Raw genomic sequence first — 15,994 nt, forward strand, 5'->3', positions numbered from 1 at the left:
AGAGAACACTGGCAAACTCTTTGGGAGCGCGGCTCCACTTTCTGTTTCTGGAGGCTTACATCTCCTTTTAGAAGCAGTGATTTTATGTCTCTTGCCCTTATCTTGACAGTTTGTTGGAGAAAGCAAAGCCCTGGCTCCAGGGAGTGCTTTTGTCAGCACCCATCGTGCCAGGCCTGCATCTGCAACCAGCCCTTCACAAAGCAATGGCTGATTCCTCCTTCTTGTGACACTTCTGCTGCCATGCTGGTCTGAGGAGCTCATGCAGGTGATTTCCAAGCCCACCTTAACACTAAAAAGACCATCAGTAGTAGTAATGTGCAGATATTCTGAGTGAGGGGGGATTCTGCCCCTCTGCCCCTCTGTGCTCAGAATCACCCTGTGCTGTTTATGCAACAAAGGACCTTCTTGGACTTAGGAGAAAATATTTATCCCTTGTTTTCTTCTCCAGATTCAAGGCTGATGAACTTTCTTATGGCAACAGTTTCTCTATCCCTTCTTGGAATATTTGTAGACCTTCATGCACTGAGCTTTCTCACAGGTCATTTCATGTTTAATTCCCACTGAGAAGCTACACTCAGAGAGATATGCCCTGAAGAACAGCAGGCAAATCAAAGTGAACCATGCTTGCATTGAGACCAAGGGCTCCCAGCATCTGAGTTGATGAAAACACACAGATTTTTGTAGATTTTGGGTTTTGCTTGGTGGCAGGGGGTATGTATTGCACTTTATTGCATGTTAATGTTTTAAGAAATACATGATTTTAAGCCATGGAAATTTTCAGTGGAAAACTTGTATTAAAATCCCACTTGAGTTCACCTGTTTAACTGCCTTGCTCTCCGAGGTTGGAAATTAATCAAAGGAACAATGAAATTTGGTTCACCCTATGGATATGCCTCTGTACCCACCAAATCTCAGCAGACACCCAAACATGATCCTGTGTAATTCTCCATTTAGTTTTGCAGGAACATGAAGGATGAGCTCAACCCACGGTAGAGTGAATACTGGTGAAGAAAAAATGTTTCCCTTTGAAGGGAGTAAAAGAGAAACATTTTGCAATATACCTGTGCTAACCTATGGGAAACCAGCATAAGTCCCGTGAAAAGTGGGAGAAAGTCACAAAATCCTCATGCACATACAGCCTAACAAACCAGCACAACCTTTGTGCACTTTTCCTCAGCTTAAAAAAAAAAAAAAACAAACCAAAACCTGCTCGAGATTTCTTACACTGGCAGAGTTTTTTTACCCGTAGTGGGAGTTTGTTTACTTTTACACATTTGTAGAAGGTGTGAAAGAGCTTTTGTGGAAGAGATGCTGGTAGTGAGGTAATTCCAGGCAGAGTGGGGAACGTGACAGCCCTGCCTGCTGTCAGCCCTGGATTCACGGCTGCATGGTGCCTGTGTTTCCCACACCTACATCAAAGGGCTCCTATCCCTAATCCTCCTGCTCTCCACCCCTCAGACTCACTCCTGACCGTCTCCAGTTTCCCAGGCAGAATAAGAAATGGGATGCACAGCCTGGGATTCTTGCAGCTGCTCCCCTGTGCTCATCACTCCTTCCCTCTCAGCCTGAGCAAAAGTGCAGTCTGACACTCCTACTCCTATCACAGCCACCAGAAGCAGAGATTTGGGGTTCATTTTACTTTGTGGGTGCCTCTTGCTGTCTGCCACATCTTGCAGTGGAATTTGAAGGATTTGGGGGCTGATACAAGTGATCATATTCCCTAATAATGTTGGAGAGCAGCAAGCAATGGGTCCAGCTTGGCTGAAGGGGTGTTTGGCTGCAGAGGACTGGCTACATTCTGCTCCTGTGGTCTGAGTCTGATCCTCTCTGCTTGCAGTGGGAAGGCAGCCTGTGTGTGCTATTTACTTCCCCTTCATGCTCTAGTAGACCAGAAAACCTTTGGAAGTGCACCAAGAGTGTGTATTTAGCTCCAGCTGTGGAAACAAATATTCCACAGGCAGCACCTTGGGTGAAATGCAAGAGACAAGGTCCTTTGCAGCAGGTTCTAAGGCTAACTGGGAGCTAGGATGGGGAACATGAGTAAAGCTCTCCTCCCTTGTTCCCTGAATTTTCCCCTGCTTCTGGACAGCCATGCCTGTACCTCCCCAGTCTTTGCCAGCTCTTAGACACTGAGCTGATGGATGCAGGTTATGAAAAACATTCCTTTGTGTCCCCAGTAATGAATGAATGAATGAATGTCAGTTCTTGATCCATTGTGTGACCACCAACTAACCTGTAATTCAGAGCTGCTGTCAGCTGAACCCAAACAACTTCTGGTACTGCAGGTCCACCCCTTACCACCCTGAAAAACATCCTCCTGTTGGAAGCTCAGATTTTGGCCTTGGTCAGTGAAATTCAGTAACTCTAGATCATTTTCCTGTTTGGTCTTCTGAGCTTACATGGAAATAGTATTACTGTGTGCCTATTATTCCCTAGAAATTTAGAAGTATTATTATTCTATCCCCAAAGCATTAAATTAGCTCCTCTTCTGTGGAGCTTCTTCTCTGTGGAGAATAATTTTGCCCTAGCCATATTCTCTATTCCATATTCTGCCAAAATCCAGAAACTTCCTTTAAAAAATGCATAGTTTTCATTTCTAATTTGCATTAGGGAAAAGATCATGGGGAGAGGGAAGTGCCAATGGTTGAATTCATGGCTTTGTTTTGGCAGGCATCATCCTGAAAGAAAGTGTACACAGGAGCTTGTGGTGGAATTGAATCCATGCAGGTTTCAGAAGGCAGACACTGAGTGGACAAAGTGTGAGGTACAAAGCTTGCTCTGTCAAAAAATGAGACACTCTTTCTCTATCCTACTAAGAATCCACTGCCAGAAATGTAACGAATATGCTCTTCCACCTGAGGAGGTCCCATGGATTTATTTTTTCCCTAGCAAGAAGAATCTTTTTGCTCCTTATTCCCAATCATATGGTCAAATTAATGTGCATGACTTTTTGTGCTTCACACTAAGCTCTGCTTTCTTTTGCAAAGAAATTGTTTTTACATCATCTTTTCACCCTGTTGTCCAATGTCTGCTGCACAGCCTTTCTTTGACTCTAATGTGTTTTAGAAAGTCTTTGATAAGCCAGAATAGCAGCTGTCAGGGGATTCATGTTTTTCCTTCTGCAGCACGAACCAAAAGTCAGAGAAGCAGCCCAAAGGAGAACATTTGTTCTCAGTGCAGAGACAAAAAAACCCCTCAACAAACAAATAGAAAAATAAGTGGCAGCACAAGAATTTCAGCCAACTTTCACTGCTCTCCAGGGTGGTTACAAATCAATTGGAAAAATACAGCCAAACATTGTCATCCCTGTTGGTGACAGATATGCTGAGCACAGGTCATTTACAAATCTTCCTTTGTTTGTACTACTTAGGGGCATTTGCTGAATTGATTTCAATTTCTTCTTACTTTTTTTCCTTTTAAATACCTACTGGAAGTAATTCACAAATAGCTTTAGATCCAGACAGCAGTAAGAGAAGGTAATTTATCGCTTTTTAAAGCTAACACCGTGCTTGGACTGATGGCATTGAAAAGTGCACGGAGAAGTAGTGGCTTTCATTAGGCCTGATGATAAAATTGGAAAACACAGTCAAGCTCTCTGTCACACAGTCCCCTCATCACACTGAGTGCTCAGTTTATTTTCATGTTCCTCCCATGTAATACCACTGCAAATCTGCAGGAATCAATAGAGTTACATTAGCATAAAATTAGGGAGCCCCAGCAGTAAATCAGGCTGTGAGTTGTTGTTGATGATCTCCCAAGCAGAGCTTTATTTCCTGCAAAGGTCGGGGTGGTGGATTGTGCAACAAATTTTACCTCCTCTCCTACATGTTTATTGCTTAATGGCCTTTCACAAAGCAGCAAAATAGGACATATCTTACCCTTCCCCACAAGCTGGAGGTTTTCTGAACTGAGCAAGATAAAAGTGAAGTCTTTAATCCTGCTGGATTTGGCAACAAGGCTGTGTTGCATTAAAGCTGTGTGTGTTTGGGAGCATCCCTGGGAGCTGGAAAGTCACTGCCTGTGCTAGAAAAGAACTGACCTGTCCTAACTAGTCCTAACTCCAGTCTGCAGAGAGCCATCTCCTGTTTAGGAGCAGTCTATCACATCCTGGCCCTTCTGTAGCTGCTTTGAGCACAGAGCTGCCCCAGTCACTGACCAGGTGGGAATTTTGGGTGCCACTCCTCACTTACGTCCTTTCCCTGCCCTTTCCCTGATGGATAGCAACACCCTCAGTTTAACTCTCCTTGCTAAGTTAAAGAGGATTTCAGCAATCTGGAAGATGAGGAAGCAGTGATATGAATAATCACAACCCATTTTCTCTAAGGAGAATTTGATGGTTTTGAAGGTGTTTAGCTGGTGGAAGTTTTGAAGAGAACCAGTGTTTGCTGAAGTTCAGCAGACAGGGACACCTGTATTTGAGGGGATGAGCAGCAAAGTTAGCACTGACAGGCTTAAAGTTCACACTGAGGACTATAGTAGCCAAGAAAAACGACCTAGGATAACTGTGTGAACTTAAGGATGAAGCTTTGGAATTTCACATCATAAATTCTCTGACCTGGTGCAAACAGCAAGCATAAAAAGGCTGTGACTAACTGAAGGAGAGTAAAGGATTGGGAAGAAAGTCCAGAGACACACTGAAATTCAAAAGTTCATCCCACCTGCCACACAATGTCCACTCCTTCCCCTGCATGTTGACTTTTTGTGGAACAGTGAGCCTGAGCTCCTGGGCTCCATGAGGAGTTCCTGCAGGTGGTAAGCCAACACCTCTGTGGTGAGGCCTGAGAACATAATACTCATGTTTCTGAAGAGTGGGTATTTTAATTTTACAACCTCCTTTCCTGATTCTTAAGGACTTTATAAGACACAGCCTGGCAGTGTTAGTCTATGGAAATTGCTCCTGCAAGCCTGACTTCAAGCCTTATGACTGTCCAAACCAAATACAACCCCCTTTTTTTTCTTTTTTTTTTTTTTTCTTTTTTTTTTTCTTTTTTCCTCAGCCACAGAAGTGGCCAATAGGCCCTGGAATCCAGGCTGAAAATACAGCAAACTATTCAGACTGCTTCCTTGAGAGGTCACAGTGATGACAGAAACATTTTAATTTGCATTTACAGCATAAAAGAACATTAACACTGAAAAACAGAGGTCTGAAAAGATGAAAAATGCCAGAACTGGAGTAATTTGTACTACACAGAGGTTTTGAAACTTTTGCAGTGGGATGGGGGCAAGATCTGAAGGTTTCCTCTGAACAAATGAGCCTGCCATGGCTGGGACAGTCACCAGGAAAGTGGGAGACTTGGGATGAGATCTTGTCTGCCCTCTCCAACATGCCCTAGAAATGCCCTGCTGTGCTTCACCCCTCCTGCTGCAGCTGCTCTGCTTTCCATAAATAATGAAATATTCATTGAGGCAGGGCCCTGAACCTCAGTTTCCCACATCCTGTGTGAACGCCTGAACAACGGCACTGTCAAATCAATCTCCTGCAAAACGCTCTCCTCTCTCAGCAAGTGTTTAAGTATTTATGCAGGTTAGATACACTCTAGCAGGGAAAACTGTGAATCACCTGCCCTGGGCTAGAAAGATCCCTTTGGATGTGGCTTTGCTGGAGTAAAGGAGGGGCAGCAGACTCAGGATGAAGTTCCCTGCCTAATCCAGGTCTTGAGAGATAAAAACATTTGTTATACACAAGGAAACCTTGACACCACTTTTTATCAGGGTTTTCCTCCTGGATGCAGGATTCTGCATCCCCAGAGTTTTCACTGAATGAAAACATTGCCATGAAAGGTTTCTTTTTACCATGGTGATATTTTATAGCAGAAATTTTGCTGAGAATTCCTTGACAAACAACACAAACTAGGGCTTACTGCAGCCTGGCACACTGGTTAAATGAACAGCAAGCAGCACACACAGACCAAGCATCTTCTGCACAAGCCTTCTGTAGGGAACAGAAATTCCTCTTTTATTGGGGAAGGCGCAGGGAGAGGATGCCAGCTTTTATCTGCTGGATTTCATATCTGTGCTGGGAAGACGAGCAGGGCTTAAGAGCTAAAACTGTGTTTGCAGACAGAGTGACCAAACCCAGCCTGGGTGTCTCCTGAGAAACAAATCCAGTGAGAGTCAGCCCAATCCTATCAGGGATTGGGTTAAATTTCCAGCTTTGCCTCTAATGACCTCATTTGCAAAGCTGGATGCTGCCTCCCTGACCCCTTCATAATGTCATGGAATGGTTTGGGTTGGAAGGGACCTTAAAGATCATCCAGTTTCAACCCCCTGCCATGGGCAGGGACACCTTCCACCACCCCAGGTTGCTCAAAGTCCCATCCAGCCTGGCCTGGGACACTGCCAGGGATGGGGCAGCCACAGCTTCTGTGGGCACCCTGTGCAGTCCTCACAGGGAAGAATTTCTTCCTGATATTCAATCTCAACCTACTCTGTGTCAGTGTGAAACCATTCCCACACAGCTCTGCCATCACCAAAGGGTTTGTAAATTGGCTGGGAGGAAGAAAGGGAAGTGAGGAAATTAAAAGGAGATATTAGTGAGAGACACAGTAGTAGCACAGAGGGATGACAGAAAAGAACAGAAACCCTTTAGCAAAGAGAGTTAAACCCTTTTATATCTTTTCCCTCGCAAGAAACTGAAAGTTAAACCCACATTATGCAGCAGCACAGTGCATGTTCCAATATTTTGGCCATGTCTCAGATGGATCCACACCTGGACTACTCACTGCAAATTGAGGAGACCCTGTTGGCACCAAGCAGACACTGCAAGAAAAATGCAGGATTATCCCTGTTGTGGTTGATTACAAAGCTGGAAGGTGCCCATCTGAGGGCAGGAATGCCCTGTACTCCAGGATGCAGTCTCAAGTCTTTATAGGGTATGGAGGAAAGTGAATTTGGGTAAATAAAAACACTGTGAAGTGGAAGGGAAGGGCTGAGGTTAAGAAAAGTTTGAGAGAGAAGGGAGCAGACAAGAGGGAGTGTGCAGAATCAACATTGGTATGGTTAAATGAAGAGCCTGGGACTTGGAGAAAGACATTAAACAGAAATGCAGGGTGTGCAAAGGAAAGATGACAACGTTGAAGAATATGGGGCAGGGGGTTGCAGGGAGAGGGTGGATACTACTGTGTCAGTCACAGCACTTTTATTTCCATGAGAATGTAAAAATCCTAAGAGACAGGAGTTTTATCAGTTCTCTGCTGTAGGGAAATGCCTTTGAAACCACTTGCTAAGGTGCTTGGCATATTCAGCACTCAGGCATTGCTGCTATGAGATGAATACCTTCAGGGTGCCTTGTTCCCAGGGAGAGGGTGCAGGGGTGGGGACAGGAGTGATTCAGTACACATAAATTAGATCCCTGCTTCAATTTAACCACTGGAGAATTTCTCCCTGTATGGCAAGGCAGCATCCCAGTATAATACAGAGCTACAAATGCCCCTTTCCCTGCTGTAACACAATCCATCCCACACTCACCAGGTTATCTGTTACAGCTGCTTGTTAGTGGTGGTTAGTCCTTTTATTGGCATCAACTGCCCTGTGTAAACACGACATGCAAACCAGAGGCAAGAACAAAAGACTTCCTAACCCAGCCTGAATTAAAACTGCTGCAAGTGTTCTTGTTCCCACTGGTGCCAGAGGTAACTTTATTGATGATTTTAGTGGCAGCAGACTCTAGGATTACTAAAAGTAACCTCCAAAACAGCATCTTCAGAGAACATTTTTCCCTTCTCCTCCCTGTCCCCAAAGTTGTTGTTGTTGTTGTTGCCCCCAAATACACAAAGTCATTAGGGAAAAAATGCTGTGACAGCACTTCAGAAGTTCAGTCTCCAAAAGGTGGGTAAAATATATTTCCTGTGAGTCTCAGGCTACGTGTTACCTTTAGAGAAAGCTGCAGGAGTTGGTATAGCTCTCCCAGGACCCAAAGGTGGCTTGTTTATAAAATTAATTTTAACCATCCTTCAGAAGTGCCTTTGAGCCCCTGCTCTGAAATTCTCCTGCAGGTGGGACACACCTGGAACCTCAGCAGGTAGGAGGAATCTGTTTGAGTGTCACCTGCACCATACAGCCCCATGGCTTCAGGTGAGGGCAGGAGGGTCAGAGCCTCTCTTCAAACAGGCTGCAAGGGGCTGGGAGGGCAGCACTTTGTTAATTCAGCACTGCAGCTTTCTGCACGTTTGTTTGTGGGGGTTTTTTTGTTGGTTTTTTTTTTTTTTTGTTTTTTTTTGTTTTTTTTTGTTTTTTTTTAATAGGCTGCTAATAATCTGCTAACATTTTCAAATTTCACCTCGGAGGTTTTAATGCTGTCAGCCTCTACACCCACTTTTGCAGAAAGAAAAATTCATTAGAGCTTTATATGTTGAATTTGTGTCCTCAGAAAGCAAGACAGTAGCTCCCCCTTAGGAACATTCTGCCCATTTTCTCATTATTCTGACCAGCATGGTCAAAGGTTGGACTCAATGACCTTGGAAGTCTTTTCCAACCTAATTGGTTCTGTGGCTTATGATATTTTCTGTGTTTTCAATGTCTAATAATCCTGTCTGATGGTAGAAATTGTGCATCTTTTGGCATTCAAAGCAGTTGCAAGGCAAACGGGCTCCTTGTGTTTTATAGAAAACTTGACTTGAGCTCCCTCATCATCCACAGCTTTTTGTTTGGGGTTTTTTTTGGGACATAGAAAGAGACCTGTGGAGAATCAAGGCATTCAGGGCTGGAATCAGTGGAAGGGAAGCATTTCCACATGGCAGGCTGGCTACAGCATGGTCAGGGTGGTGGCAGAGATACACCAAGTCACATTAGATCTTAAATCTTTATATTTCATACTGCACTGGGGAGGAATATAGGGGGTGGGAGGAAAGGGGATTCACCCTCCCTCTCCCCTGTAACCCCACTGCAAGTCCACCCCTGCGTGCAAAAGTTGCATCTTCCCATGAGGAACTGCAGGAAAACAGAATGTGATAGAACAAGATTTCTGGTGCCTGGGACAGAGCTGCCCCTAGGCAGTGTTAACTTGTCTTACTGACATTTAAATGGCCTAAATCAAGATGACAGAGATGTTAGTGGCATGATGTGAAGAATTGTTCTGTAGAGGAATGCGTTGTTCTTTAGAACAATTTATATTCAGCAGGGAGAATTAAGCATAAGTGGGTTTAACATGAGGCTCACATGTCATCATTTTCCAGCTCTTATTATCTGTGGTGTGACTAATGCAGGATTACTCTTCATCTGTGCTCATGACTAACTTATCCCTGTCCTGTATCCCTCTGCAGAGCCTTGTTCCAAATTGCCACTCACAACCTTGATTGCTGCTCCATCTCCCACAGAAACAAAGTGCCCAGGAGTATGTCCAGCCTCTCTTTCCTCATCCTGGGAGAGCATTTGGGCATTTCCCAGAGAGGGAGAGACCACAGATTCGTTTACTGGCGAAATCCAGCTCGGGAGGAGCACTGCCTGCTGGCTGCTCCTCTCTGCCATTCTCTGCTCTGTGAGGGAGGGGATTCTGCCCCTCTGCCCCTCTCTGCTGTGCACCTGTCCTGCAGAGCTCCTCCAGCCTGGGACCCAGCACAAAAAGAACAGGCTGGCCAGGCTGGATGGGGCTCTGAGCAACCTGGCATAGTGGAAGGTGTCCCTGCCCATGGCAGGGGCTGGAACTGGCTGATCCTTAAGGTCTCTCCCAACCCAAACCATTCTGTGATCATTGTTGGAAAGCTTTAAAATTCTTCAGATGAATCTTGAGGACAGGCACGCTTGCTGTTGGATAAGGAAACAGCTGAAGAGACTGCAGTGAATCTACAGGGTTGGAATGATTGGCTCAGCTGACTGTTTTCCTTCTGCACTGGGTGTTAGCATCCCAGAAGATGCTGCAGAAACTGTTAGTAGATAGATAGCAAATATATCATTAAATAAGGTTCTTCACTGCTCCAGGACAGAAGTAGTGAATGAGTGCTGATCCATTTCCACACTGAATTTCATGATAAAAGGATATTTGTACATTAAAAATTAGCTTCAGTGTCAAGAGAACAATCTTAAATAAAGTTGGGAAAAGTGTATTCTGAAGAAATAATAAAATTTCTGCCTCCACTTACTTTTGGAGAACTTCTAGCCAACTTGAACCATTTTGCAGGGAAAATTACTAACATTTATTCCAACACATAAATTTTGCAAATAGCCTGAATAAATTCCTGGGGCAAACTGGGGAAAATAATTAGAAATATTTCTTCTGAGAGCCAGATTTAGATTTGTGTTTAGTCAAATGCTTATTATGCAATTTTTTAACCTTCACCATTTCTGCAGATATTACATATATTCATTGAACTTCTCCACTCAAAATCAGGTATGTTCTAAATCCTTCTGGTTATCAGAATCCTGAGTCAGTCACTAATAACCATGTCTCCAGTGGGATTAGCCAAATCCACCTGATTTCTGAACATCTTTTCCACAGAACAATTTGTTAACACTATCACATTTAGTGCAAAGGTCTCATGATACAGAATAGTGTATTAATTGTTGTTTAATCTCACTACTTCTTGATTAAAGTGAAAGTAGAGCCTTTAAATATATCTGAATATATTTCTGATATCTGAAATATCAGAAAGTCTCTCTTTTTTTTTTCTTTTTTTTTTTTTTCCTCCCACATGCACAAAAAGAGAGGCTTCCATTTGACCTGGAAAATCAAAATTTAAAGGGAGGAACGGGGAGCTATTGTTCACATTTCCATTACCTTCTGGTTTCAAAGTAAAATGGCAAATAAATAAATTATTAATTAACAACATGATTTCAGGCAAACCTGAGTAGGAGTTCCCTCTTTCTGTTTGGCAATTAAATTAATTAGCCCCTTATCTTGCAAAGCTTAATTGTGTGCCTGAGTCATGTGAGACTTGATATTCATGCTGAAGGTTAAATTCACTTATCAGGGCTTGCAGTGCTGAGCTTTCTTGGGCAAAAGCAAGGCAGAAGACACACAGGCAGGGTTTAATGGATACTGGGAATGGCAGGATGATGAGAGAAGAGGTGAAAAATCACCAGCTGACAAGGACTGGGGAGTAGGTGGGTGGTTGAGCTCAGCCTCCAAGTGAGCATGACTGGAAAGGAGACTAATGATTTTCATTTGTCTGGCACAGTGCCTGTGGAAGATGGCAAAGGGCACAACTAAAAGCTGTGCATTGCTCAATTTCCCTGAAAAGCAGACATTTCTAAGGCTGGAAGAAGAGCTGCAGGTGTAAGGAAAGTCATATTTTGTTTAAAAATTCTATTCCACAAATATTCTGCATCTGTCCAGTTTGTTTCCAGACAACACTGCCTATATTTTATATATATATATATATTTTTTTTTTTTTTTTTTACAGTGATTTTAAAAGAGCTGCAGGATCCTAGCATTGGAACTTCTTTTTCCATGTGTGTAAGGAGCCCATTTTTAGCACAGCTGCCTGTGTGTTGATAGCCAAGGCACAACTTTCATGTGTGTATCCCATATTGCCTGTGATCAATCCATGTCTCATTTTCCCATAAAACAGCCTCTCTAACTTCTTGGATTGAAGGATGTTTAGGCAGGGACTCATCTGGACTGCCTGGTTGCTACCACAAACCAACATATTAAAAGTTAGGAATCAACAGATAAATTATCTGCTTCCTTAACTTTATGGAAAGTTAAATATTCAAAGCTTTAAAAGTAAAATCTGCATTAGAGGAGATGTAGGTATAAAACACTTTTTTTTTTTTTTTTTTTTTTTTTGTGAGAGGAATAAAAGGTAATTGTTTCAAAGAGAACTTTAAAATAAAAAATACGACCTTCAAGAACTAAAAATGAGATTCACAAAGGGGCAAATGCAGGGAAGAACAATAAGAAAGCTATCAAACAGCAGTTATGTCATCACATGCTCCCTGAGGACTTCTTGGACTTCTTGAGGAGTTTTCTGGTGATAAATTCCTGCTGCGATCCAAATCCTACGGCATGATTTATGGTCACAGAACTGTCTGGGTTGGAAGGGGCCTGTGGAGATCCTCCAGTCCAACCCTCCTGCCAAGGCAGGGCCATCCCACGGGTGCCATCCCTCCACCAGACACACACACCTAAATGGAAATACTGGTTTTCTCTGGTTTAAAGTTTACATGGAATTACTTTAAGTCTGCAAGTCCTATGGGTACCCCCTATAAAATGGGGTTCTTCAGTTCTGTCTAGCAAGAAGGCTTCTGGATAAAAATAAAAGACACATTTCTCTGCATTTCCTGACATGGTGCTCTACTGTTTAACCTTCTGCCTTGCCTTCAGCATCTTCCCTCCTCTGGTCAGAATCCATGGTTTTAGAGGCACATTGCAGATGCCTTAAAATCCCTTTGTAGTTCCTCATAGGATGGAGTACTACATTCTTTGTTTACTTGGTTGATTAAAAAATTGGTAGGTAAGAGAAAAAATCTACTCAGGCTTAAAAATTTACTTTAAATGAAGAAAAAAATAAGAAGAAAAAAAAAAAGGAAAAAAAAAGAGAGATTGCTCCAATCTGGAACAAAATGTTTCATTACAGTGACAACAAATAGCAGGTGGTTTTTTCAGAGTTATTCAGATTGAAATGATTCACAATCAAAATTTTGAATCCAGGTTGGGTGAATATAAGAAAATTTCCTCCATCTGATTTTTCTTAGAGGGAGTTTGAAAATCCAAGTTAAAGACCCAATTTTGATGAGCAAGTGTTTAGTTTTGGGCTCAAAAGACAATTTGAAAGCAGATGTGCTCACCATACTTGTATTCCAAATTCTAGGGGTGTCCTGTTTTGAACTCCTCCCTCTGAAGATGTTGTGTTGGAGTCTTGATACCCATACTCTCCCCTGCAGCAGGTGCATTTGGATCTCCCAGCCTTTGCAGACAGCAAATCCAGGAGCTCCACTGGCCTATAAACTCTGGAAATTAATGACATGACAGCCTCAGGAAATAGTGCTTCAGATATGCGAGTGCCTCATGGGAGGAACTCATTACTGGAGTTACAGTAAATTGCCACTGAGTGAATGCTGGAGCAGCTTCCCACACTTCATGAGCTTGATCTTGTCTGATTTCAAGGGCTAAGTGAGTTTTGGCATGATTGAATACCAGAGACTTTGTCCATCTGAGAACACTTGGGCTCCTCCATGCACTTGTGGGGATAGCAGAGCACACAGTGCATTGTAGCAGCTTTGTCCAGGTTTTGGTTATTGGTTTGTGTTAAATTGAATCCCAGCTGCTGAGCTAGGCAAGTACATTCTAGTGGAGACCCTGCTGCTCAGATTTTAGGCTGGTTTTGTGTATCTGTGAGCTGCTGGGGTTTTGGGGATGTGGGGGTGCAAAAAGCCCTACTACAGATATTTTATTTTTGGTCCCTTGCAGGCTCAGTGCATTTGACTAAATATACATCAAGAAAGAAGCCAAGCTTGAACAGCTGCCTGCTTTGCTGGGTAAGACCTATATTTTAATTTTAAAAGCTATTTTTTGGCTGTCTTAATGTTAACTGATGTTAATAGCAAAGTTAACTATCCTGAAAACACCCTACCCTGAGGTGTCATAATCTCAAAAAGCTTTTTCAAACTGAAATTAAATCAGTCAACAATTAAGGTGCCATAAGGACAAAAGGTGCCTCGTGTCACTCCAGATTAGACAAAGTGTTTTGTGCTTGCTACACCTTCCCTTTTCACCATCACAGTGTTTGCCTTGTTCATTGTGGCTCATTATTGTGGTTCTGCTCAAAATCAAGCTCTCAGGTTTAGGTGTGAAAGTTCTGAATTGCAGTTGTCATCCACAGAGGATGGCAAATTCCCCTTTCCTCTTTCCAATGGGCTGGTGAAAGAAAGGAGAGCACTAATGCTGGGAACATGGGCAGTGTGTACCCTTGTTCAGACACACATTTGATATGGATGCAGCACTGATGGAAGACAGGGAGGTTCTGCTTGTTTTTATGAAGATTAATGGTGTCCATCTGTGGTCTTACACTGCTTAACTGCCTGTTTTTAAAGATATTTGTCGCAGAGAAATGAACTGTATAAAAAGCAAGTGCTGCCTTAGTAACATTTCAAGTGCTGGTGGGAAAACAACAGAAAAATGTATTGAAGAGAACATTTCCCAGCCCAGAATGTGATGGGCTGGCATACACAGGATTAAATTTATGTTCAACTATTGCTACATTGGCAAAATACTAAACTGCACATTTCTAGTCCCTCTACTGCCATTTAATGTGAGTTGTTCTCAAGGCAAGATGCAGCAGCTTTAATGCAAGAATGAGTGGGCACGATCCTCTGCCATAGGGATGTGCCACTGCAAGGTCATGAGCTTTCTTTAAGGCTTAAAAGTGAAAACAGCACCCACAAATATTCAGGAATACCCAAATATTGGTGTATTTCGTGTTCATTGTCCTGTTAACAAGTTTCTGCTGCTGACTGCAGGACCCAAGCAATACTGTGTCCTTGAAAATACATTTTTTTTCCTCCTCCTCCTCTTTGCCACGTAAAAAGCATGAGTTTTAGTCTGCACTGTCATATTTCAAATGCCTCTAAACAAGAGCTCTGCAGGAAATGCTACATTTTGGCTCAGCATCTTAATGCCTGGTGCTTGAGCTCAGCAGAGGGAAGGAGGAGACAGATTTGAGGGGGGCCAAAATCCTTCCCAAGTGCAGCTCACTGGGCTCTGAGTGAGAGCTTTTGTGTGCATTCTTCACATTGTGAACTACTCTGCATTATGCTGGGAACTTCAGAGGAATTTCTGACAGCATGGGCAGTCCATGGCTGTGATCCAGCTGCCTTCATTTGGCTGCAAAATTAAATTCCTGTTCTAAGAAAAATTGAAGAATGTCACTTATTCATCTTTCTAATAAAAGTATTCAGGTGTGCATGTGACACCAGAGAAACAAGGGGTTCACCTGCTGATAGACATATCCTTTTCAAAATTTCTCAAAATCCAAGGGCAGCAGGATGATGTTGAGGAAAGACTGTCCTTAACAGGATCATATCTACTGTGCACTTGAATGGCTCAAAACTTCTGCCTGTTGGAAATGGCACCTCTCTGCAGAAGCATTTCAAACACATTTTCAGCCCTGGGTAGGACCCCCCGGCTGCAGTTTTTCTTTACTTGGGGATAACATCTAGATCTGATTAAAAATACAAGAAGAACTACATCTCTTCTGCCCCAGCATCTGTTTTCCTTCTAATCTGCTCATTGCTAACAATCCCTTTGGAGTAGGATAAGATCTATTTCTGTTCCACACTGAACAGCTCAAGTAGAAATACAACCAATTTTGAGCAGGAAATTTAGGCTCACATCTGCATTAAGGAAGGGCATGCAATTAGAAAGATCATTAGTTGTTTGAGTCGGCTTGTATGATGGGGTGGATAAAGTAATGAATTAAAATCAATCTGTGAATGGAAGTGGAAAACAGAAGGGCTTTCATCCTTTGATAAACTTTTTGGTTTGCTTTGTTTGACTTCATTTTGTTGAGTTTGGTTTTGCTGGGAAGAAAATATTTGCATTTGAATAGTTCTCCCCCAGAATTTTTTATGGAGTATAACCCTGGTGACTCTGATCAGACAAAATTTTTTATTGTTCTTTCCCTCTCATTTTCAGAGGTAGATTCTCCCATGCTGGAGTCCCATCGTGGGACTAGAGCAAGTCTGTATGTCCACATTAACAGAGACCCAACTGCAGAGCTCCTCCAGCCCTAGGACAGCACAGGAAGGACAGGAAGCTGCTGGAGCCAGGGGACACCAAGGGATCAGAGGGATGGAGCAGCTCTGCTGGGAGGAAAGGCTGAGGGAATTGGGATTGTTCAGCCTGGGGAGGAGAAGGCTTTGGGGTGACCTCACTGTGGCCTTGCAGTGCTTGAAGGGAGCCACAGGAAATATGGAGAGAGACTCTTGACAAGGGCCTGGAGTGACAGGACAAGGGGCAATGGCTTCACACTGACAGAGAGCAGGGTTAGATTGGATATTGGGAAGGAACTGTTCCCTGTGAGGGTGGTGAGGCCCTGGCACAGGTTTCCCAGAGCAGCTG

General features: G+C 43.1%; 1 long non-coding RNA gene across 1 annotated transcript; it reads left to right on the top strand.

The window, feature by feature from the left end:
* The first annotated feature begins 11,033 nt into the window (after positions 1–11,033).
* On the top strand, positions 11,034–13,101 carry LOC306801602. Its single transcript, XR_013774140.1, has 3 exons — positions 11,034–11,209; positions 11,337–11,449; positions 12,747–13,101. It is a non-coding gene; the product is annotated as an uncharacterized lncRNA (long non-coding RNA).
* The last annotated feature ends 2,893 nt before the right edge of the window (positions 13,102–15,994 follow it).

Source organism: Erithacus rubecula (genome assembly GCF_903797595.1).
Source record: "Erithacus rubecula genome assembly, chromosome: 4".
NCBI classification, from domain to species: Eukaryota; Metazoa; Chordata; class Aves; order Passeriformes; family Muscicapidae; genus Erithacus; species Erithacus rubecula.